This window comes from Myxocyprinus asiaticus, chromosome 41 (assembly GCF_019703515.2).
Source record: "Myxocyprinus asiaticus isolate MX2 ecotype Aquarium Trade chromosome 41, UBuf_Myxa_2, whole genome shotgun sequence".
NCBI lineage: Eukaryota > Metazoa > Chordata > Actinopteri > Cypriniformes > Catostomidae > Myxocyprinus > Myxocyprinus asiaticus.
Genome location: NC_059384.1, coordinates 22,307,300 through 22,334,733, shown reverse-complemented (window position 1 = coordinate 22,334,733; position 27,434 = coordinate 22,307,300). Strand labels below are relative to the sequence as shown.

The 27,434-nt window shown below is 37.9% G+C and overlaps 1 protein-coding gene across 4 annotated transcripts in view; it reads right to left on the bottom strand.

The window, feature by feature from the left end:
- LOC127432000 (disks large-associated protein 1-like) overlaps nucleotides 1–27,167 on the bottom strand; it is a 195,432-nt gene extending 168,265 nt beyond the window's left edge. For all 4 annotated transcript variants that reach the window (XM_051682716.1, XM_051682715.1, XM_051682714.1 and 1 more), the window contains exon 1: nucleotides 26,917–27,167. The gene's annotated coding sequence lies outside the window, so the exon portion shown is untranslated. The remainder of the gene's footprint in view (nucleotides 1–26,916) is intronic.
- Nucleotides 27,168–27,434: the final 267 nt, after the last annotated feature.

The window sequence follows — 27,434 nt, the reverse complement described above, 5'->3', positions numbered from 1 at the left end:
TCACATGGCATCATGTTTTATTAAAGAAATATGCACTAAGCAATCAACATTGCCCAACACACTAACACATTAACACTCCCACACATGCTATACATGGGCAATTTAAACCTACCTACTTAGATGCACTGAAGTAATAATTTGCTTCGATCGTCTTCAACAGAACTCTTAAAATACACTGATTGTTGCTGATACCAGTATCTTTATTTTATTTTAAGGCTAATGTTTTCTTATTATTAGACTGAGCAGCATAATCACACGGGAAGTCGGCATGTTGTTTCCAAGAGTTCCGGTAACCTAGGATCGGCCACATTATGCCAAATCACAGACAAGCGGCATCTCCTATCAGAAATTTTTGCATCGGCTCCAGTGTGTTTACCTTCCACTGTTGCGCAACAGGAAACTCATTGTGTCAGCAGCGTGCAAGACTCAGGTTCAGAACCCACATTGAAACCAGGAAGTAACTGTGTTTGCATATTCAGTGACGAGCGTGATTCTGAGGTTGCATTTTTCCCTCTAACATTATATTTTTACTCCACTGATGGTTAGGTTTAGGATTGGGGTTTGGAGGTTCAGTTTATAAAATGTGCATTCCTCTTTCCTGTATTACAGCCTGAACAGCAGAAAACAATTTGCTTCAAAACTCATTTTTTGGCGCCTCTATGTGGACATTACAAACTACTTAATGCTTTGGCCACTGGGGGCAGTATTTCAAATTTCGGTAAGCACAGACCAATTTGGGCTAAAGAAAAGTCAACCTACTGTTTACGATTTCGCTGTGAGATCAGTCTGGTCTGAGATATCGGCTATGTTGGGATAGAATACTAGCTAACTACTTACTGAATACTGCACAGTATATATTGTTGTATCTTGCACAGCTATCTGTTGTATATTGTGCATTTTGTCACATGTTGTAGGTCATCCAGGTATTTTAAAATGTGTTTACATGTACAGAGTATTCGTACCATAGTCTATACTGAAGAAATAGTAAGAGTAGTATAGTTATATGAAGGTTGTACAGAAATGTCTGAATGATTTAAAAATTTGGCTGGCTGTCAATTTCCTGCATTTAAATGAATGCAAAAATGAGATTATTGTGTTTGCACCCCCTAATGTATCTGGGTCCCCCTGTATTGATTTAGGCCCTTTATCTATTTATGGTAAACCCATGGTAAAAAACTTAGGGGTAATTTTTGATGACTCCCTAAAATTTTACAAACAAATTAACGCTGTTGTCCGATCAGGCTTTTTCCAATTAAGAACTCTGGCAAAAGTCAAGCCATTTTTTTTCATTTTATGATTTAGAGAGAGTGATGCACAAATTTGTCTTCACGTTTGGACTACTGTAATTCCCTGTATGTAGGGATTAGTCAGTCAATGTTGACACGATTGCAAATTGTTCAGAATGCTGCAACAAGATTGTTGACAGGTTCTCTAAAGCGGGACCACATCACTCCGATTTAGTTTTCTTTACATTGGTTGCCAATCCGTTCTAGGATTGATTTTAAGATTTTGTTGTTTGTTTTTAAATATTTAAATGGTATGGCACCACCCTATCTCTCAGATATGTTACAGTTATACTCACCGTCAAGATCACTTAGGTCCTCTGACCAGAAATTCCTGATTGTCCCGAGGTCTAGACATAAACTTTGGGGTGATCGTTCTTTTTCAGTGTTGGCTCTGAAGCTCTGGAACAGTCTGCCTTTGCATATTAGAACTGCCTCTTTTAAATCTTTTAAATCTCTTTTAAAAACTCATCTTTTATCTCTGGCTTATTTGTCTAACTCTGCTTGCTGATATGTTAGAAGCTTGTTGTTTTTATGTGAGTAATTATATGTATGTGTTGTATAATATTAGTGTTTTGTGTATTTGCTCTTTGCATATGTTTACAAATTGTATAGCACATTGGTTAACTACCCATTGTTTTTAAGAGTGCTTTATAAATAAATTACAGAAGATTATAGGGGATAGAGGGGCAAATGTGATTGAGGTACACTGCAGTCCAGACTTGAACCTGCATCATCCACATGAGCACCAAGATTCAAAGTTTGAAGCCCATGCGTTAACCACTGCACCACAGTTTTGACATAGAACTTAGTACTTATTTTATTGAACAATTATTAGCAGTTTCCATCCTTGATCATTGTTCTAACCATTCCAACAGCTAGTGTTAGCATCCTCTCCACCATTTTGGCAAACATGCAGTTCTTCAATGCAGAAATAAGTTATAAACAAATTAATTATCACATGACCTACTATAAAATGTGGTTGTCTTAACCTCGTGCGATACCGTGTACACATGCGTGGACATTGTATTTTGGCTTCGCTATATGCAATGCATAATTTAAATTAATTTAAACTGACTGATCTCAGTTCAGGAGGCTCTGGGGCTGTCAGTAAAGGGTTAAACTTTTGACGAACGAGTCATGTGACAAAATAACATGGTGCCGATCACAGCTGAATTTATCTTTGGGAGAAACACTAACAAAACTACATCTGGTAAGAAACCTAATTAAGTTTGTACACTGAAACCTGTTTGAGTCAAAAGGTTAGAGTCTCTAGTTTCATCCGATATGCCAATTGTTTCAATTTTAACTATTTATCGCGAAACGCCACGCTGCTAAACACAATGTACACTAATGTGTGCTTTAACGCATTTTTTCGTTAGAACTCCTATATTTACTGTGCATTATCACATTGAGAATCAATGGGTTCATCCAAAAGCTGAAAATGTTTGCTTTCAGAGGCTTTATATGGAGTTAGGATGAAAATAAGGTGCATTTAAAGCTGCTCTGAGACCAGTGCAGACAGACAGCACACTGGAGGTTAAGTCATTCACTAAATAGGGAGCTAAATGAGCTTCTGGAGTAGTGACACTAAATATGATTTTTCTCTCTTCTGACTGCTGTAATCCATCTCCATTGGTTTTCCTTTTTGGAAAGTCGTGGAAATGTAATAGTGTATTTTTTCTCTTTTGCTGTTAGGGCAAAAGGGAACACAAAAGTTATATTTGCTATGATCTCCTATGATCTCCCTCTATCCGCCAGCGGCGTGTATACCCTTCCACAGTTTGTAATGTGAAAAGTATCCATTCCAGAACTTCTCAATCAGCAAAAAGTGTCCGTTATCAGCAGAAGACACTGACCTGAAAATGTTTCCCGCTGGCAAACAGCCCAGCGCACTGCAGTCACCCCTTCTTTATAAACAAGATTACAAAATGGATTAACTGCTGTTCGTTAATCCATTCCAAATGTGGCAATCATGCTGAGACGGTTTAGCTGAAACATCTTTCTTTCTAGTGCTGCTTTCATTCTTACATTCTAACAGAAGCCAATGGGAGATTTTCACTTGATGTAATGTTATATAGGGTTTGTTGCATCTTTGCTCTGTGTGTCTGTGATGGTGACCAGTTGCAGCTTGGGCGTGAGTCACTTGGTCGTAATGGAAAGGATGCTAATGACAAGACTGCACACATTGATGAGCAATTATTGCATTTCTTGAAACCAGCAATAAAATTCCACACGTTCGGTATGGATTTTCTTCTGAATTGGGATGGAATGCCTAAGAAAGTGCATGGCTAATATGCTCTTGCTCTAGACTTCAACACCAAACTGTTTGAGTTTACAATCTAGTGTTAGGCACTGCTGCCATAGGTGTAGGCAACAGGATATTACTTTTAGTGTCTTTATCTACTTTTTAGCTTTCTATTTCTCTCTCCCCCTCTCTCTCTGTAATTGAATCGCTGATGTTAGATCGATTTATGCGGAAAGGAAATCTAAGGAAACTGATGTGATTATCTCTTTAACACTTGCTGTGTGTGTGTATGTGTGTGTGTGTGTGTGTGTGTGTGTGTGTGTGTGTGTGTGTGGGTGGGTGTGGATGTGGGTGTATCTGAAGTCTCATATGTATTTCAGAGCTGCTGACAGAGACACATATGTTGCCCAAGGGGTAACATTTCTCTGAAGTAAACAAGAGAAAATAATAACAGATGAAAAAGGGGGAAAAACTGCACTCAGAGGCTCTGAGTCATCACAGCATAACTGTCACTCAAAACTACAGTCAGTGTGTCAGCAGCAGCAGCTGTAGAGAAACTGCGTTCAGTCTGCACTCCTCTGTCCTATATCTCTCTGCTCTGCACATGCCATAAATTGCATCTAGTACTTAAAGTGATAAGGTCCAAAATGAATTATATTTAATGAAAAATCAACTTTTGCTTGATCTTTGGGAATTAAAGTGCTTGCAATGTAATACAAGGCTGTTACTGATGGAGTCTAAATTATGAGTCATGTCAAATTAAAGTAGCTTTGGGCGAAAAAAAAACCCTTGACTAACATTATATGTGGACCACAGGAAAAGAATACAAATATAATATGATCCTTTGATATAGGCATCCAAAGCAATGGGAAAATATCAATAAGATTAACATGCAACAGTTAGAGGTGAAGACAGAATGAGAGAGAGAGAGAGGGAGAGAAAGATGGTCTGGCTTACACAATGACTTCACTCTGCAGGATTTTGCATGTGATCAAAGACAAACTCATCTAATTAATCTGTGAATATGAATAGGACCCTCCACACACACACACACACACACACACAGTGCATCTGGAAAGTATTCACAGCGCTTCACTTTTTCCACATTTTGTTACGTTACAGCCTTATTCCAAAATGGATTAAATTCATTATTTTCCTCAAAATTCTACAAACAATACCTCATAATGACAACGTGAAAGAAGTTTGTTTGAAATCTTTGCAAATTAATTAAAAATAAAAAACTAAAAAAAAAAAATCACATGTTCATAAGTATTCACAGCCTTTGCCATGACACTGGTGCATCCTGTTTCCACTAATCATCCTTGAGATGTTTCTACGACTTGAATGGAGTCCACCTGTGGTAAATTCAGTTGATTGGACATGATTTGGAAAGGCACACACCTGTCTATATAAGGTCCCACTGTTAACAGTGCATGTCAGAGCACAAACCAAGCCATGAAGTCCAAGGGATTGTCTGTAGACCTCCGAGACAGGATTGTATCGAGGCACAGATCTGGGGAAGGGTACAGAAAAATTTCTGCAGCATTGAAGGGCTCAATGAGCACAGTGGCCTCCATCATCCGTAAATGGAAGAAGTTTGAAACCACCAGGACTCTTCCCAGAGCTGGCCGCCCGGCCAAACTGAGCGATCGGTGGAGAAGGGCCTTAGTCAGGGAGGTGACCAAGAACCCGATGGTCACTCTGACAGAGCTCCAGCGTTTCTCTGTGGAGAGAGGAGAACCTTCCAGAAGAACAACCATCTCTGCAGCACTCCACCAATCAGGCCTGTATGGTAGAGTGGCCAGACGGAAGCCACTCCTCAGTAAAAGGCACATGACAGCCTGCCTGGAGTTTGCCAAAAGGCACCTGAAGGACTCTCAGACCATGAGAAACAAAGATTGAACTCTTTGGCCTGAATGGCAAGCGTCATGTCTGGAGGAAACCAGGCACCGCTCATCACCTGGCCAATACCATCCCTACAGTGAAGCATGGTGGTGGCAGCATCATGCAGTGGGGATGTTTTTCAGCGGCAGGAACTGGGAGACTAGTCAGGATCGAGGGAAAGATGAATGCAGCAATTTACAGAGACATCCTTGATGAAAACCTGCTCCAGAGTGCTCTGGACCTCAGACTGGGGCGAAGGTTCATCTTCCAACAGGACAACGACCCTAAGCACACAGCCAAGATAACAAAGGAGTAGCTCCGGGACAACTCTGTGAATGTTCTTGAGTGGCCAAGCCAGAGCTCAGACTTGAACCCAATTGAACATCACTGGAGAGATCTGAAAATGGCTGTGCACCAACGCTCCCCATCCAACCTGATGGAGCTTGAGAGGTCCTGCAAAGAAGAATGGGAGAAACTGCCCAAAAATAGGTGTGCCAAGCTTGTAGCATCATACTCAAAAAGACTTGAGGCTGTAATTGGTGCCAAAGGTGCTTCAACAAAGTATTGAGCAAAGGCTGTGAATACTTATGTACATGTGTTTGTTTGTTTGTTTTTTTTTATACATTTGCAAAGATTTCAAACAAACTTTCACGTTGTCATAATGGGGTATTGTTTGTAGAATTTTGAGGAAAATAATGAATTTAATCCATTTTGGAATATGGCTGTAACATAACAAAATGTGGAAAAAGTGAAGCGCTGTGAATACTTTCCGGATGCACTGTATATGGTCAAATGTACACACAGCCAACAAAACATCCAACTGAATCGCTAACATCTGCATTAAGTTTCTGCTTAACCTTGAACCATTTGTAATACAGTCCAGTCAGAACACACACAAAGCTTAAGCTTGGACTTTTTTGTGGATTTAGCTCTGTCACACACATGCACATACAGAGCAGTCATTGGGGACAGCGGGGATGACAGCCATGTCTGATCTGTCAACTCTCAGTCTCCGTAGACTCTCTGTGAGTGTGTGATCTGGTTTTGATTCTCTGACATTGAATCTTGTCAATGCTGTTTTATCACTTTTTATGGCCTAAAACTTTACTTTCTCACATAAATGTATACTACTGGCCGCTGTCCATGGTGCTGAATGAGAACGGCTACAGAGACTTTCACTACAGTTCTTCCATATGGGTGAGGTTTATTCCATGTGCATGTCCTATGTGTTCCCTTAAGATGTTTTTGTCTGTAAAATGCTGCATTTAAATTTAATTTAATTATTCATTATTTAATCACTCCACACACAAACATTCTATAGTCTTGTTCTATTCCAACCTGTTCTTGCCTCCAAGGGGTAAAATCTTGCCGCTTGTGTGTAGACAGAGTCAGCAACAGGATTTGATTTTCAGGGGCCTTTTTTTATTTATTTTTTATGAGGGCATATTTTTTTTCCAACCATTTAAAACCATTTAAAGAATTGTCTCATCCATTTATGTCAAATACGTTTTTACAATTTAATTTATTAAAACAAATAGTCAAGATTGAGAATTTATTACCTCTTACCTTAAGAATTTTATGCCATAATATGTATAAGTAGGACTATAATAAAATAAGATCTATAGCAGATGTTACAAATAGAAAAACAGAAGATTCATTACGAGGAAATTTTTTGCCCCCACATTTTAAATTTCAGGGGCAATTTTTGTCAATTTCGGTGGCATTTTTGCCCCTTAATTTCTGACCCTGATAGGTTATAGAAAACAACAGATAAACTACTGTGAACAATTAAATTATGCTGAGTTCAAAATGAAAATTAACATTATCATCTCCCCTACTTTTTCAGATACAGGAACAGCTGATCAAATGAATAGAATTAAATGCATAATCAATATATAATATAGCTTTCTTTACAAATAAACATATCAAATTACAAGCATGGACACATTTTAGCAAGCACATTTATCAAGATATTTTGAGAAACTAGCTGATGATCATAAAAAGTCAGATGGCCTTCGCATCTGTATATTGACACCTAAAGGCATAGTTCACCCAAAAATGAAAATTCTCTCATCATTTACTCACCCTCATGCCATCCCAGATGTATATGACTTTCTTTCTTATGCTGAACAAAGACAAAGATTTGTAGAAGAATATTTCAGCTCTGTAGGTCCATACAATGCAAGTGAATCGTGACCAGAACGCTGAAGCTTCAAAAATCACATAAAGGCAGCATAAAAGTAATCCATACGACTCCTGTTGTTTAATCTATGTCTGCAGAAGCAATATGATTGGTGTGGGTGAGAAACAGATCAATACTTAAGTCCTTTTTTACTATCAAACTCCACTTTCACTTTCTGTCACATTCTAAAATTTAAAGTGGAGATTTATAATAAAAAAGGACTTCAATATTTATTTGTAAAAACCAGCATTTATTCACTAATCACCAGTTTAACCAGGCGCTAAATATGCTGAAATAGCTTATTTCTTTTTAGTGCAAACAAACCCTCCTTTCTATGTAAATTAAGCTTACTAAAGATTTCAGCAAAGTTGAAGAAACACAACTCCATTGAGCTATGACAGAGTAACTTCTGAGCAATAACATTTTCTTCTGGGTGCCTCTATTACTGCAGCCTGCACAAAAATAAGCACAGTTTAGCCTTCTGTAAATTAAGCAAACCGACTAATCAGACCAATGCCACTTTGACTGCAATCCAGAGGCCCTCATTTAACAAATGACAGACAGGATAACATACATTTATGCAACCCATAAAGAATTTGAGGATGCTTTCATTTCCATTAATGTTTGTACAACTTATTTCACTAATTTGATAAGTGACGTTTGGAGTGGCTGTGCAGGGGATTATGAGTTATTGGTCTTTAGATCTGTATGTGCAAATCTCATCTGTTGGGTGTATGCATATGTGTTTGTGCAGTGTGAAAAATACACACATGTATGTTGATATTATATTATATTACATTCACATATCACATTTTCTTGTAAATGTAGAGATGAAGCTGAAAAATACATTTCCAGTAGAAAATGTCAAAATCTAGTTAAATACTGCTGTTTATTACTGTTTCAGAATTATTTACTGTATATAGACTGAGTCAAATGTTTTCTCTTGAAGTAGTGTGATTTTCAAATGCTTTGTGAATCAGTTCAAATGATTCATCAAAATGAACTATTTAAAAAGAATCAGTAATCACTCAGCCATAGATCATTCAGCTGTTTCCTGAGGCTGATAAATCCAGTCTGTGTTATTTTGTGAGTCAGAGATGGTCATAACTGTGTGGCTCTAAGATAAATGTTCTTTCTATTAAATATTTGCAGTCAAGAGATCAGTTGACTGGCTGGTGTGTGTGTTGGGCAGAGGCAATGACCCGATGGGGTGAGTGGAGCACAAAGTGTTGAACGGCTGTTCTGAAAAACACACTGTCATATAGCCTTTACACACAGACCTCCTGGCATTTCTGGAGTCACAGCCAACACACATGCACTCCATGCACATATTTCAAGTCTTTTGAGACAGTCAGACACTGTAATGCTTGTGTAAATAAAAAGAAAATAAAAAAAATATGTTCACATACACACATAAAGCAACAAAAATGCAATATTTCATTCCATGACGCAAGCAAACTGAGAATATCCACACACGTGCGTGCACACACACACACACAACATAGCCATCTGTCAAACACAAAGTCTCCCCCTGTGCTCTGGCTGTCATAGATATAATACAGTCTGGTGATTGGTTAATTCTGTTACCACCATAGTAAAAGACACAGACCTGGGAAGAAACACACATACACACACAGAATTATTAAAGTGATAGTTCACCCAAAAATGAAAATTCTCTCATCATTTACTCACCCTCATGCCATCCCAGATGTACAAACAAAGATTTTTAGAAACATATTTCAGCTCTATTGGTCATTGCAATGCAAGTGAATGGTGATCAGAACTTTGAAGCTCTAAATCATATAAGGGCAGCATAAAAGTAATCTGTAAGACTCCAGTGGTTAAATCAATGTCTTCAGAAGTGATATGATAAGTGTGGGTGATAAACAGATCAATATTGAATTCCTTTTTACAATAAATCTCCACATTAAATTTCAAAATGTGAAAGAATGTGAAAGTGAAAATGGAGATTTTTAAAATATTGATCTGTTTCTCACCCACACCTATCATATCACTTCTGAAGATATAGAATTAACCACTGGAGTCTTATGTATTACTTTTATGTGGCCATTATGTGATTTGTGGAGCTTCAAAGTTCTGGCCACCATTCACTTGCATTATATGGACCTACAGAGCTGAGATATTCTTCTAAAAATCTTTGTTTGTGTTCTGCAGAAGAACAAAAGTCATCCACATCTGGGATGGCATGAGAGTGAGTAAATGATGAGAGAATTTTCATTTTTGGGTGAACTATCACTTTAACTCCCTCTTGACGCAGGAGGTTGAGACACAAAATTCCATAGACTTATACAGAAAGGGCACCTGACCCATATTTAAGGACCAGAATATCATAGAGACTTTGGGGTGGGCTCCTTTAACTTGGGCCAGTAAGCAACCACTAAGCAACAACCCAGTACAACCTAGCAACCAGACAGCATTGCTCAAACAACAACCCAGAACAAACTAGCAACAACATAGCACGGCAATGGCCCACAACACCCATGAGAGGAGAGTAGAGGAGACGACAATCAGGTGAAGGATATGACAGAATTGTGGACAGACATTCACATTAAACTTTCAAACCTCTATAAAGTTGTTTTTCACCTGAGAGCCATTTCAATCTCTCTCTGACATTCTCCTTCCATCTTCCTCTCACATTGCTAATCATTTATCTTCATTCAGCTTTCAAATCTCACTCCAGTTAGTGCCGTTTCCTGAGCAGCGCCCACCAACCTTCACCTCTGAGAATGTTCAATAAGGCTCTGAAATTTCAACTCTTACATCACATTTGCATAGAAAACACACACAGGGACTCATAGACACGGACTGCCGAGTCCCTAATTCCCCACTTTTGAATTAAGGTATTATTGCTGTGTTGTAATAGTACCAGCGAGAACAAGAGAGAGAGAGAGCAATGGTCAAAATTCAGAAAGAAAATGGCAGCCAGGAATGTAGATATACATTTTTTTTTTACATTCCAAGAGAGTGGCACAGAACAGAAGCCACATTATTTTGCTGATTTATTATGGGTTGGCATTTCATTTATACAGAATCAAAGTCTAAAATCTAAGCATTCCTAAAATTATAACACTGTAATTATGCTGCCTTGCAAGCACTGGTATTACCCAAAGGAAACGCAAATCTAGTTTTGGGATGTAACCAAGATTATGTGGCCAGGCTTGACTGACTTTTTAAAGAATACAGATCTTCCACACAAGTAGGAAAAAGGTTGCCATATTTAACAGATTTAAGTAATTTAGTGTTTGGCACCACAAGAAGTTATGTTTACACATTTCATGCCATATGTTAACACTCATCTTTGAGGGAGAAAAATATGGTTTGCCAAAAAAATAAAAAGGAAAGATAACACCTCTGGTGTGAGTTTGCTCGTGTGTGAGTTTGAGAGAGAGAGGTAGACTGATTGACAGAGCTGTGGGTAATCTTCAACAAACAAGAAAGTAAATGAGCAATCAGCACAACTACACATTTTCAAAAACATAAACACCCAATGGTATAGCATATCCCCTAACACAGACTCAAAGTGCTATTTGTATAAAATATATATATATATATAGCTCATCTTGGTTAGATGCTATGCATAAGAGACCTCATAAAACATTTCAGTTAACGTAAAATGTCATTAGGGCAATTTAAGTTAGCTGTAGACAGCTAATACTAATGAACTAAGCACATTCTGACAGTTTTTCTACAATAGTTCACTTAAAGTCAACATGAAATGACATTTGCATACAATCCATTTTACTTCTATGATGTGACATAATTTAGAGTGAAACAGAATATTCAACAAGAACAAAATTCACATTAACTGCTATTATTATTGCATTAACTATTGGCAAGATTTTAGAAAAAACTGAATTACAACAATTCGTACACTAAAACGGTGGTTCTTAACATTTTGGCCTCCTAAAGACTTTTGGTCTTTAAATTTAAACAATGAATTATATGACTCCAGAAGTTGTAGGCCTCTGTCTTTTAATAAAACTTATTTGAAATAATTTTGAGTCATCTTGCGACCCACTTGGAAGTTTGTTTAATATTATTCAATAGCCTGTAAAGCTTAGGTGCCATCAGCTGAAAAGGAATGCCATTTTATACACAGAGAAAGCTACAGTACACCATTTTTGTTGTTGGAATAACGTGCACGTATGAATCATGCACAATAATACAAGGAATGTGCATTAAAGAAATTAAATAGAGTAAATTTACACACTTATCCGTTTTCATTTAAAAACGCAGTATTTTTTCTACATTTACGCCTCTCATCCACACAAGAATGCCGTTTTCCTCCATCTGATACAGAGACTTTCAAAACTGCAAACAAAATGATGACATTAGGAAACTAGTAGAATAGAGAATAGTTTACCCAAAAACTACAACCTTGCATGTTGTGGTGATGGGGGCGTGGCCAAGCGACGTCTGTGGAGAGCGAGGCCAAGAGGGTGAGTATACGGTAAGGGTTGGTACCTGTGGGAAATCTCCTCTTACAGCTGTTTTGTGTTTGCAGTGAGATCGGAGGGTGATTTAAAGGGCAATCTAGACCGCCGGAGGAGAGGGAGAGCTGAGCTTCCAGCTAGAGTGTGTGTTGGAGAGCATTCCACAATAAAGCATAAAATTTGGGTGTACAAATAAAAGACTCACGTTGGATTGTTACCTGGCTCCCGCTTCCTCATTGAGAGAAACAAAGAACCTTGCCACAACCGTGTTCATGTGTTTAGCGCTGCTCTTCAGATTGTAGCAACAACATCACATGTTATTATTACATGAACGTGCAAGGTTTAAGAATTCTCATGAGCATGCACCAGACATCTAGATTTTCTCTAAATAATAACTTACATTTCGGTTTGTTTTTCTCTAAAACTTCCTTTATAAAAATCGAGAGTTCTGGCAAATTCTTCATTGTCGCCAATAGTTTGCTGCAGGTACAGCACTACCGGGGAAGAGCTACAAACTTCTGGTAAATATTTGCGATGAATTACAAGCTCATTTGCATGTGAAAATAATGAGTGGGAAATTTACGGCAAGGTTGCAGCAAGTTTTTCAGAACTCTAGATTTTTTGAAAGGGGTATTCTATGCCTTCAGAATACTTGAGTAGCATGGACTTCTTTTATGAAACTTTTGTGCCCTATTTGAAGCTTGAAAATGGAATCACTATCCACTGCTATGGTGTTGAAAAGACGGACCAAAATATTCATTAAAATTCCTCCTTTTTGTGTTCTGTAGAAGACAGCCACACAGGTTTGGAATGTATGAGGGTAAGTAAATGAGGACAATGTTTTGGTGAACAACTAAAACTACTCTCTCTCTCTCTCTCTCTCTCTTCTCTCTCTCTCTCTCTCTCTCTCTCTCTGGCAATGCTTGCTTTACCTGGTTTTGCATGGCTGCTGTGACTGCCCAAGCTAAAAGAGACCATGTAAATGTCACTGTCTGCTTGTGTTTGTGTGTACATCAATGGCAATGTTCATGTGTTTTGCAGGCTGTGAAATTACATTTATCAGACTCTTAGGACACCAGCATCCCTGAAAGCCACAAATCTGTGACTATGAGTGTGTTACATTTACATCGGGAGCTCTCATCTATCCCTAGGTCTGCAATTTCATTGCACACTCTCCATTTAAATGAAATGTTTATTTAATAAATGTAGTCTATATCCGGCACACTCTCTCTCCACTTTATTCTGACTGTGGCATGAGTAAGGCAAACGTTTAACAATTATATTCTTTGTCTGCATCAGATGAATGGATAGACCTTTTAAAATATCACCCCTAAATGCTGCTTGTCCTAGTCCCCACTGCTGGGGAATGAATGCGGGTATTACAGCGTCATTTGTGTGGGATTGTAAATCAAACAGGTTATAAATGCCTAAAGCAACAAAAACACAAAACCATACGGACATTAGATGGTGACATATAGTTTATAGGTTACCACTTTTTACAGTGTAAAACAAGACTGACAAAAATTCTGCTGCTGTGTGAATATAGCCTTTTTCTCCACTGCCCATCTCTCACGCTCTTTTTCTCTCTGAGCAACAGGCCAAAGCTATCAGTAACAGTGTATACAGTCAATTTTGTCTCTTCACAAGGGAAATAAAGAACAAAAGAAGGAAGGAGAGAGAGAGTGTGTGAGGGATGGCAGGGGAGAAGAGGCATCTTATAAACCTCACAGCATGAAGTAAACCTCCTTAATCAATACCAGAGGCAGTTTTCCCACATTACAGACCTGAGTAACTACACTACACAAGCTACACAAAACACCAGCATTTGCTTTTTATACATCTAGACCTCTCTGGTTACAATATATTATAGAACACCCACATAAACACACACAACATGCATACAATTTCATAGGGATGTCCCAATACTAATACTGTTATCGTAATTGGGTCCAGTACCTATCATGTAGTTGCACTTGTGCTCATAAACATGCTCCAATACCAAATACGATACCATCTGATGTATGAATGTCACTGCATAACATTCAGCGCACAAATTAAAATGACATTATGTCCTAGTGTGATTATTAAACCTCAAGGGCTGCGATGTAATTAGATAAATATATAGTTTGCATGTGCTGCATGCTTTAAAGTGAATAGATCTTGTTTTAAGAATGTATAAATATAAATGTGTTCATACCAAGGAGCTCTAAAACACCATCATGAGCATAGCACGCACTGTTTGTAGCAGACGACAGCGAGCACAGTGCTAATTCACTATGCAGCGCACAGCACATACAGACTACATATTTATTTAATGAAATAGCAACCTTCTGCAGTTTAATAATCACACTTGGTCACTTAGCGACCTGCTTTTCCGGAGGTGAGAAGCTACCGTCAAAAACACACAGAAACGGAAAGGACTTTATTTCAAAATAAAAACTTTCACCAAAATAAAAGCTCCATTTAAATGGAAAAAAGTACAACAGAAATATACTCATATAATATAATATTCACTGTAATACTACTACTAATAATAATAATTATTATAAATCAATAATAATTATTGTATATTTAAGCAATATCTCTCATCTGTAATGCTCTGTTCGGCAGCACTTCATCTGAAAAAATCACTCCAATGTTGTGTTTTGGATTGTGCTGTGAAGTTCTGTATGTAAGCTCTTTATTTGATAAAAATAATACAATATTATGTTGAAAATTAAATGTTCTATTTTCATTTGATTAAAGTTTTAATGAATTCATTTATTTAGACCCAATTTTGATTGAAATAAGCCGTTGAATATGGATTTCTGAAAAAATGAAACAAAACAAAAACAGCTATCAGTTTCGGCAAGGAAGTATCGGTATTCATACTCATTCTCCAAAAAAATGTATTGGGACACCCCTACATTTTCATTATTAGTTGTGCTTGCTAAGGCAAAAGAGTCCACAACCATCTAACCCTGTATTATAAAATTCGGAGCATAACTCATGCATCATTTGTGCTACAGACATGAATGATGCCTCAAATAATGAAGCTTTGTTGAGGAGAGTTGTGCTATTACTTTTTTTAAGTGATCAGATTTATGATCTTTCCTGGCAGATAATAAAACAGGGGAAAAATCCCACAGACATTGATGGAGAGACCCAAGCCATATAGGAACCAGATCATCATAGAGATTTATGTAGGTAGGCTTTTTGACTTGGGCCAGCAAGCAGCCTAGCAACTACCCAAAACACCCTGGCAAATAAATAGCAACACACTAAAAACCATTTAGAACACCTTAGAAATTGCATAGTCAGGCCCTGGCAACCACACACAATACCCCAGCATTGTGGATATGACCTTTAAACACAAATCTCTTTTATCAGAAAATGTAAAAAACTTTTTATATCAAACATAATACTGAAAACATACATCATGTAACTGATTTGTCCATTAGCCTGTAATTATTTAAAGTGTACTGTGTGCATATAAATTGAATGTGTGTGTGTGTGTGTTAAGCTGAGACAGATCTATCCTTAAATACCGTCACACACACACAGCCACTTCCCCTCCTCTTACAGCTTGTCTAGTGCAGATTATCCTTGCTAACGAGCGCTTACACAAATCTCTGTGCTTTAGACAGAGTGTGTGGTGTGTATGTGTGTGTGAGTGGGATGGAAATGAGTGCTGCACAAATATCATGTCCCAAAACAGGATGTCAGGAAACTGAGATGACAGACCTTATCAAACCAATCACAGCTGAGGAGTAAGCAGCATGAACCAATAGCAAACTGCTTCCTACATAGCTTCAAGATTCCAAAAGGAACAGAAGTTTTTTAGATTTTGCAGATACAGTAAATGGTGTTCTGGGTGGTACTTACTAGGATGTTCAGGGTAGTTGTTTGGTGGTTACTTTACTGGCCTAAGTCAAAAGAGCCTACCACCAAGTCACTTTGATATTATCATCCTAGAAATGGCTTTGATCCCTCCTTTAATGTAAATCTATGTGATGTTTTCACCCTCTCACAAGTCCAATTGCTTAAAAGAGTATTAGGACACTTTTCGCGGTTCAACAATATGGTTGACCTGGGCCAATGTGAGAGAGTTTCAAGCCAGTTGACTGAACTGCCATAAGCTGGTTTTCCATTCAAATGTGTCCCATTTTTTAAGCGCATTACTAAAAATTTGACTGAAGAAAATGTGAATCATTGCACGTTTCCATCCACTACATCATGCGCTTGTCATGATGGAGCAGCTGAATGACCTTGCTTCATGGAGAGTTGTACTCGCTGTATTGGAGCAATTGTACATCGTTTTATTAAATGCTACCAGGAGATGCTGCAGAATGAGTGTAATATCACATATAATAAGGGCTGAAATGGCTGCTATGGCCACACACCACCAGCCTCCCAAATACCCCCCGGACCAATTGTTGGGCCAGTAAAAACAAGCTATCGCACACCCATAACACGTGCACAAATGGAAAAAAATCATGTCACTGTTTTGCGAATAAACCATTTTTCATCACCCTAATGTGCATTTTGGCTCTAGAAATTTCACCTCTGACTAGCGCATAAACTTTGAAGAGAATTTTGAGAGTTTATGTGCATATCAAGCTTTTCAATTCAAGTTTAAGCGCAAATTAAAAATTTGAATAAAAATAGTTGGATGGAAACCCAACAATAGATGAGGATTTCTAACATTTCCAAGAATGATTAGTAATAGTCTTGGAAGAATCAATTAGAATGGGCTGTAAATTATAAACAAATCAGTGTTTGGCATCATATGCCATTTTTTTTTTTTTTTTTCAGAAAAAGCATGTTTATATGATACATTTATAGCTGTCAGAAAGAAGAAAACTGAGAGGCAAATTCACTAAACTGCTGCGTCACTTTTGTGCATAGTGTTTCAAAGCAAAAACCAGCATCTTATTCACCAATCACTCATTATATAGCTTGTGCAGACGCAATCAGTGCTGAAATGCTGCTGCATTTTGAGTATTTAAATAAAATCATTGTCATCCCTTTATGCACAAATCCGCCTCTTTTCTATTTAAACAGGCTTATTATAGATTGAGCGTTGTGCACAAAGCTCCATGTTATTTGCCCTGTGCAATTAACATTGGACTATTACTGCCTGAGGAAAGCAGGCATTAAACTGACTTTTATTTAAAAGAGATATTTGTGTACATTTACAGCATTTTTGACAGCAAAATCTGAGCTTTTCGAAAACGCTTTCTCAAGTAGATAAATTTGTAAACGCTGTCTTCGCTTTGAAGTGTGGACAGGGGAAACAGAGAAATCTGAAAACTATGATGTATTTATTGTCATGTGACGCAGTCGTGTGAACCACTCAAACAATCAAGATGGCAGCCCATGTTGTATGTGCCTGCTTTACACTTTGATAGCGTTATTACTTTGTACAACCTTCACATTGCATTCCTTCAAAGGCGATGGGAAGTGTACTCAGAACTGCTGTCTAGCAAGGACATTTGCGTTTCAGACTGTACATGGAATGGCAATTTTTCATATGCGCATGTGGCATGGGGGGCATGGTCATGTGTCAGTCTAAGGCTCATCACCTGGGCCGTAATTATCTCTAACACCTGTCTCTCATTATAGTGATGGTGGAGGGAGACTTGAAAAGGCACACCAGAGCATCAGAGTGGAGAGAGAGACCAGAGCCATCACCTGAAGCTGTTTGTGTGTTTGGCCATCAAAGAGCCCTTTTTGTTTAAGTTTATTAAGACTGAGAGAGACTAATAAAACACTCACCTTTGACTGTTCGCTGTCTCCTGACTCCTCCTTTGCCCAGAACTCAGAAACCTTGCTACAGCGCAGTAAGTGGATTGAAGAGTTTTCATACATTTTAGTGTGGACAAGCAATCCAGATTATCCGGATTAATGTGGACATAGACTTATTCTCAGTGAATTCACCCACGACTCTTTCCCTTGTTTCTGAACTGTTTTACACATAACATACAACCTGTTGTCATGTGTCTCTGTAAGAGTTAAATGCATTAAGTATGCATTAAGCAGGGTTACAGAGAAACAAGCGAGCGAAGAGTACCTCCATTTTATCAATTATTCAATGTTCCTATTTCATAAATCTCACATGAACTGTACTTTCCCAATTCATGTGAGAAAAAAGCACCTCTGGAGATTGTACGAATTACCGGGCTGTCGAGCCACAAAGCTTTCGACCCGTCAGCTGCATTCCACACAACTCTCCGTTTCTCAAAGATAAGAATGAATGGCAATGTACAAACTGACAAAAAAGCTCGCCCCACCTATCTCGTTGTCATACTGACATGAAGAGCTGAGCTTTGCTGAGCAGATGTGAGCAGAGTTGGTCAGACAGTGCTGACTGCATAACTGAAATCTTTTTTTTGCATGACATCACTATTTGTTCTTGGGAGTTGGGATACATTATATATGGTACATTTATGACATGAATCCTCCACACCCCACACCAACAATTTCATATCCATCCTTATAAATTTAGGTTTATAATGTTTTTGGATATGTATGGATGAAATAAGAAATGAGAACAGACTGGAAATTAGTATTTTTGTCTTGGTGGGGGAACAAATTGTTTCATCTTTGCACCCTGGGACGACAACAAACATTACTCAAAAACTGTGTATGATATATAACCACAATTTCTAACACACATGCACACAAATATTAAATAATTAGTGGCTAAGTGAGGAAAATGCTAAAGAGACCAAAGGAAAGGCAGAAAAAATTACTGTTTTTCAGCAAGTTCCTGGGCAACAGACTGAATCTCACAGGCTCAATAAATCTCTTTCAAACACAACTCACTCTCATTTTTAACTCTCTAACCTCACACCATCTCCTATCATTTTTCCTTGGTATAGTCACTCTCTCCCTCTCTCTTGCCGTGTATGATTATATATGTGTGATGTGGTAGTGACAGATCAGGGCTGTGAGGCTGACAGTGGCAACTCATGCCAGAGAATCTTAAAGCCGCAGAGGTTGCATTGTAGTCACGCATGTGTGTGCATCCGTGCGTGTGTGTGTACATGTGCATGTGTAATCACACTCATTTGTGCCTAGTTTGTCCACTGAAGTGAAGTGATGGCAGTGTATTTCCGTCTCCTTCAAGATATTACTGAACCTTAAAATTCCCTTGGACACTACGCACCACATACTGTACACAACATACACGTGCACACACGCATGCACATCATAACCGCTGGCTTGCTGTCTTAGAAAGGATGTATGCTCAGTGATGCTGACAAATGAAGATGAATAAAACACAAGCATGCATACATGCACAAAAAAACAGTCTTATGTACTCCCAGTTCTAGATACAAAGCAATGATAAAGATTCAATATCAAGGACACCAGCAGTGTACATCATAATGACAACATAAGATAATAATAAACTTACATCATTACAGAGCTTACCTTTACTGCTCTAGCATTTATATGTCACTACAAATTAGACTGTGCCCTAACCAGACATGTTGCAGTAAAGCGACAAGCTATTCTTTTTGTGTTGTGCTGGGTAGCTCTGCCCACCATGAAATCTCACTGGTCAAAAAAACACCAAGCTCCACAAAGCTGTTTACTACACATCAAATATGTTCTGATTGGCTGTGATTGTGTCGTGTTGCATTTTCACTTGTGGCAAAAGTACTTTTGAAGATTCCACCCCATTTGGAGGTCTCCGGCCTGCAGCTATACCTACTTTAATATTTTGGCAAAATTATATTACGTGGTTCATTACATGTATCGTGGCAGTTCCGAGGTGAAATGTGCACTGTGTGGCGCTGAAAGAGAGTTACATTTTCTCTGAAACAAATAAGCTTTTTAAGGTACTGTAAATGCTCCCATGAGTTTTAAAATAACAAAACCTACCTCCCCTCAACCTTAAACCTAACCTAACTTATAGTGTCATAAAAAGCAAATGTGAGATAAGAAAGACAATTGCTGAAGCAACCATTTTATTTGGTAGTGCTTATGACACTTTCGACTCATGTGTCGACTTGCATGATCTTTAGGACTCATACCCCAGTCTTTTGCATCGCAAGTGCAACACAATATCAGTTAAGCTATAGCACAATTTGATGGCATTTCAACAAGCTTATAAATGTAGTTGGTGATGTAATGCAAACATTAAAAGTCATGCGCTATAGTAAAAGTGTTTAGATCTCATAAGATAGCAATGTGTGAGGAACAGGGTGAAAAGTAAGTGTTTACAAACTGACATTTTACTTGTGATTTACTTGTGATACTGATACTGATGGAAACAAAATGTATACCTTGAATGCACTATAAAATGCTTTGAATAAAAGTGTCTGTCAAATGCATAAATGTAAATGATTTGTTTGAAAGTGAATTAAAGCCATTGTTGTTGTAGCACCTCAAGTGTTCATTTCACTAGGAAACTGCTACAATACATACAACGAGCCAAGTAACAATCATTTTGCAATAATGTAGCTATAGTAACGTGATTATATGAGACCAAGTTGAAAAAAGTGCAGTTGTTCTAATGAAATCCTTGGCCTCAGATGCATACAAAATCTCACTTGTCCATTATGCCACCTTTTCCAAATTCTCCTCCAAGAGACTAATGGCTGCTCAGATGGCCTCCCCTGGGCAGTCCTGCTTGTCTACTTCCCTCCACAAACTGCACAGGAGGGTCTTGAAGGAAACAGATATCTGTCAGTTCACTTGGCAGCCATCTTGGTAACATCCCCAGGCAGCTATTATTTTATGTAGCTAAAAGGCATAGAAATACAGCACCTATCTACTTAAAGCTGAAGTATGTCATTTCTGTGACACTAGCGCCACCGAACAGAATTGCAAAAATAAACAATGTTTCCAAAACAGCTTTCTGAATACCCCCCTCGTCTGCTGTTGTACATATAGTCCAACTCTCACACCATTGATTGAGTAACAATGTTAGGTGGGGTCCAAGTGGGTCACTCAAAACAAACACAGGAATTTTTATAGCACCACAGAGACAGTGTTTACAGTTTTCGAGAAAATTAACCTACGAATGGCTTACTATAATTGTCTCTGCATGTTACGCTGGGATAGAAGAAAACTCTGACAACAGTGGTATAATAAATTGTACTTTATTAGAGTAGCTCAAATCTAGAAGTGGCCCATCTCCTTCTCTACTTACTAGAATTCAGATGAAGGGTCCTACAGAACTTAAATGTATTTATTAGCTGTGATAGAGGTCTTTGCCCTTCTGATCTGATCTGATTCTGTACTGAAAAGGATGATTGGGACACAAATTATCCGCCCCATAGGGTTGAAGTATGCACAAGAGATGTGATAGCTCCTGATGTCTGATTTTAAGTGCATACTACAGTGCATAGGAGTGTTTGAAACCTTAAAGTCATGTCAAGTCACCCTTTATTTATAGAGCACATTTAAAAACAACAGAAGTTGACCCTTTAGCTTTACAGATCAAACAAATAAATAAATAATGACAGAGTGATATAAAAACAGACTGATTTAAAGTTAAATATAAAACATAATAAAATAAATAAAACCTTTAAATACAGCATCATGCATTTATCCATTTCAAACTATTCAAAAGCTACAGAATAAAAATATGTTTTTAAAGATTTAAAAATGGCTAGTGATGAAGCTGACCTCACATGGAAAGGGAGCCTAGTCCATAGATTAGGACCTATCACAGAAAAGGCATGATCACCCTTAGATCTATTGCGGCAATGAGGAACCCTCAATAGAAGTTGATCAGAAGACCTGAATGCTCTGGTAGGGTAGTAAGGGAGGAAAAGGTCAGTGAAATATTGGGGTGCGATACCAGAGAGTGCCTTGTAGACAAAAATCAGAATTTTTAAATCAACCCTGAATTTCACAGGAAGCCAGTGTAGAGATGCTAAAACCGGGAAAATGTGATCTCTCTTTCTTGACCCTGTTAAAAGCCAAGCAGCAGGCGGGAGAGCGCAGTTTGGGGGAGACAGATGTACAATGAGTTACAATAGTCTAATCTTGTTGTATTAAGTGAGTGGATCACAATTTCCAATTCTTTATGGGAAAGAAAATGTTTTATTTTAGCGATAGATCTCAGGTGGAAAAAGCTACCCTTGACAACAGCACAGATCTGCTTATTGAAATGTAACGAGGAGTCTAAAATCACTCCAGGACCCCTTACATGATCTTGTATATTTGACGACAGAGGATCTAACTGGGCAACCAGGCCAGGTAAGGAGGACATGGATGCACCTAAAATCAGAACTTCAGTTTTGCTTTTATTTAATACCAATGTTTGATATCTTTGAAGCAATTTAGGGCATTCTCAAATGAACAACTCTTTTCTATACTCACTGGGAAATAAATCATCAGCATAAATCTTCAGCATAACAGTGATAAGATATGCTGTACTTCTGAAAAATAGAGCTCAGAGGAAGCATATACAATGAAAATAACAAGGGTCCTAAAATCGACCCTTGAGGGACACCACACTGTAATTGAGCCAACGTAGAAGTTATAAAAAAAAAAAAAAAATTACCTAAATTAACAGAATGTCTTTTCTTTTAGATAGGAGGAAAACCACAGGAGGGCCATACCCTGGATGCCAGCCATACACTCAAGATGATTGAGAAGAATATTATGGTCGATAGTGTCGAATGCGGCACTGAGATCTAATAAAAACTAAGATGGCGGGTGAACCTGAATCCATGGAGAGAAAAATATCACCCTAAGGCAAGGGCTTCACAGGGACTAGAGTACAGTAATGTCTCTCAGTGTAGCCCCAGGCACTGTAAAGATGAAGAACAATCACTAAATAGGGCACACAGAACTAGGGCAACATTGACAAATTCGAAAACACTCTTTCTGTGCCCTAACACCTTTATACAAAAGCATAAAGATTTATAAATAAAAAAATAATGTACTGAATGTTGTCTATAGGCGATCATGTCACACATGGATCATTTTCACTTTCATTGTAGACAGACAAACTAACGCACAAGTCTTAAAGATCTATGAATAAAAACAGTGTATCTTGTCTATAGGTGATCGTTCCACAAACACTTCTTGTGAATGTTTAATATTAAACAACGAGCTTTCTGAAACACCTTTGTGTGTAGTAGTTATGACTGTTGATGGAATTATTTCTTGCTATTAGAGAGACATTGACACAATCACACAAAAATGCACAAAGGCAAAAAATTCTGCAACTTTGAATCATTATTGAGAGAGAAGCAAGTCTCAATACTGCCATGTGCCACACAGAGAGAGGCACCAATCAGAAATACATTCATTATTGATGCTTCACGGTAGGGAATAGAAAAAAAGACCAAGCCTGTAGGCAGCCCTTTTGAACCTTTGATGAATGGATGGATGGATGGGTAGGTACCAAACAAACAGAAAGAGGATGGAGAGAGAGATATACTTGTTAAAAATACAAGATTTTAAATATGAAATATCTTTTGTTCTCTGAGAAATACAGTACTGATGGCTGTTCTTAGAGTGAGCTTCAACACACAAAAGATTAGCTCTGCATTTTGTGTCATGAATGCATGCATACATATGTAATGTCCATTGCAATTTATAAAGCAGGACTGGCCAATTTCTGATCACTGACATTTTAATAGACTCAGTTATAAGCCTGTAATAAATGTTCCTTTTTCCTTTCCATGGATTCATACTCCGAAGAGCCCTTTTTTTCAAATCCTTGAGTGGGGTGTGTGTGTGTGTGTGTGTGTGTGTGTGTGTGTGTGTGTGTGTGTGTGTTTGCATTTGTGTCTTATAGGAACCTGTCGCATACCTAATTCATTCACTTCCTGATTTTTTTCACTTCCAGTTTCAATTACAACCCAAGAACTACTCCATTAAATCTCTTGGAGAACCATCTGTACTGTTGCTTTCATTATTAAAAAATAAATAAATACAGAAAATGGAACCACATAAAACTTTGACATCTACTAAGTCCACATATATTCAGATCTAAATACTCATTCCAAATCCAAGCCAGATTCATTATTTACTCTAATTGTGTTCATGTAATAATATATGATTAAAGCAGTAGTGTAGTCTAGGGCATACGCTGTATGCCCACCTATCTTTCTTAGGATTTTGTGTATGCCCACCTAAAATATGTGATGATATGTATGGCCACCAGAACAATGAGTAGGCTTTTCACCCGGAACTTTTTCATACTAATGCGATGCCGCAGCACCATTGAGTGAATTGTGTATTCATTTATTTTTATTTTAAAATGTGTACAGAGATTCTCTCTAAACATGCACGGAGCTGCGGGATGCTGGAGCGCAACTGATGGCATGGACAAGACAGACAGTCCAACTAAGCAGATCCACCAATCAGAACATTCATTTCAGACGTGATTGGATATTTGCTAACCAATCACATTTTTCATTTCAATAAGGGGCGGGACATTTACAGTGTCTAATGCTGATGCACAAACATCCCTGGAATAACCATACTTTGCGCTGTGAATTTATTTCCCTGCTTAACGTAAATATATAGGCTATATATAGGCTAGTTTTTGATGCTCTTCGCAGATGCTGGACAACTGTGTCCCGTAATTAGCCTATATGAAATGTCTTTTTTTGTGTGTGTGTGCCTTTTACTGCTGTCGGTGGTGCCATTTTCTCGTGATATCAAATCAGCTCAATTTATATTTCTAAGCAGGAAAACAATTTCACTATACACAGAAAAGCACAGAACCATTCATTCTTATGTAGGCTATATCCAGGGTTGGGAGTGTTACTTTTGAAATGTATTCCAATACAGATTACAGAATACATGCTGTAAAATGTAATTTGTAACTTATTCTGTTAGATTACTCAAGGTCAGTAACGTATTCTAAATACTTTGGATTACTTCTTCAGCACTGGTAGATTTTTTTCACTTGTTTTGACTATAAAAACTCTGCCAGTACAGTAAGACAAAATACATGTTAAAAATACATTCTCTGAAAAACCTAAATATGCAGTGTTGTTTCTAAAACAAGATAAATCAAATTGATCTTGTTTTAAGGATTTTTAGATATTTTTACAGGAAAACAATACAAAAATTATTATCAAGAATATGATTTTTGCCCTAATATCAAAGGTATTACTAGATAAAAAGAAATTATAATCTAACGTGAATTTTCTTGATAAAAAAATATGATCGTGCCTGGTAACGTGCATGTAAAATGGCTAGAAATAGCATTTTAGCTTAGTGTAAAGCTGACAATTTACACAAGGTTTATTTCTATTTCTTCTGCTCCAAACTTACTTCAAACGTACTTCTCTGTCTGCTCGTATGAATGTAACACATCATAAGAAAGTGTTTCACCGCTGTTCAAATGCACTTTGGATCGCATCATTTATATGTATAAATGTTTTCCATCTGAAAGGACTAAATATTAAATGAAACAAATGACAATAAAATGCAAAGTAATCTCTTCAGTAATCAAAATACTTTTTGAATGTAACTATTGTAATTACCAATGATTTAAATTGTAACTGTAGTGGAATACAGTTACTTATATTTTGTATTTTAAATACGTAATCCCGTTACATGTATTCCGTTACTCCCCAACCCTGGCTATATAAGGTAATACAAGATAACATATTAATGTGAACATTACTACACTCATATTAGCTATAGCCTACAGTGCTTAACAGTTTATGATGTATTGTGTATGTATTAGTTTGTTAATTAGAGCAATTAAAGTATTAACAGTTTTCATAGTAGGCTAATGATAGGAACATTAATAACACCTATTAATGTAAATACATACAGTATTTAACATGAAGTTACCATACCATGGTTCTTAGTATTGTACTCTACACCATGCCAGCAAGAAACTTACCCTGATATACATTTTGTAAGTTCATGTGGGACTATAATTACAAAAGCCATTTGCTTTTTTATATATATTTCTTACACATTTTCCATATCTACTGTATATAAATGTAAACATATGCATTTTAGAGACCGTTTTTTTGGTGGGGTGGGGGGTTCATAAATTCACAGTATGCCCACCTCTTCAGACACTACTACACCACTGGATTAAAGCAATAAATTAGGGAATAATTGCATTTATATAAATTTGGTTGTTGAATCTCTCTATGATGCTCCAAAATGGATCCTGAATCATATTGAGATACTGGAGTTAAACGACTCAAGAAACAGCTATATTTACATGTTTACAATTGCTATTCATCCGGGCCACTTTCATCGAATTAGAATGCTCAAGTCATGGTCCATTGCGTTGCGCCGTATGTTGAATATTAAACCCCAAGTGTCACACATTCCAACGCGACTGTCAGTGCTGCTTCGCGGTAGAACGCGACATTCTATGAGGTCACAATTGCCTGAATATGATACAGTTCTTAATATTAAGTGTTCTCGGACCAGGACTGTTTATTTACTATGACGTGTTATTCTTGAGCATTCCAATTTGAAGTGCCTGCCTAATAACTTCTTTGTTCTTACCGTGTTCCTATCCTCAAGCTCGAATCGCGTATGAAAACGCATAAAATACTTTAAAGAAAAGATATGTGGGTAATAGCCTAATAATAACATACCAAAAAGGATTCAACGATTTTAGACCGAAACAGTGTCGAGATCAACAGTTCACTGATGCTCCTTATGGTCACTTGAGTGCGGTCCAAATTTCCTGCAGCCGTAGTATTGATTTCAGTGACATGTTGAAATTAAATAGTTTCTAACCAGATAAAACAGTGACAGTGATGTGAGAATAATTCATATGGACACCACTGACATCTGCTATAGTCAGTTTACTATTGAAATCATCCATTCAGTAGCTTGTGCGCAACCAGCGCGAGCCTAGCAGGGCACACTTAACGTCTAACAATTGAATGAAACTAAACTATAAAATTATGTGCATCTTACCTCGAGATTCACCTCGCAGAACAGTTGAAAACAGACTCTTAAAAGCAATAAATCCGTAATGGTACAGGGTGTGTGAATCTCAGTGGTGGACTCTGTCGGGGTCTCGCTATGTGAACGGAATTAAAACCCGGTTTATGGTGGAGAGGAGGTCCCCCTACCGCTGAGCCCTCACACGCGTGTGCGCATCGCCGTCTGCACAATACTGCTGCAGCATCACATAAAATCAGCTGCGAAGAGATGGCTGAGCTCCAACAAAGGGCAGGAGCTCCAAACTGCTAGAAAAGACAACAGTGTATGTACCTAATCCTAAACGTGGATGGAAGTACCGCCTCCTTTTGGAGCGGACCCAGCCCCCTTCTGGGGTAACCACGCCCTCTTTTGGAGTTTCCACCCTGTTTGGAGATCCGCGGGCTGCAGCTGAGAACGGGACCGGACTAAGCCAAACTATGGAACGGATTCATGCGCTTGCTGGATCGCCCCTTCTCCGCACCTGGTTGTGTCGCATACCTCTTGAAAAA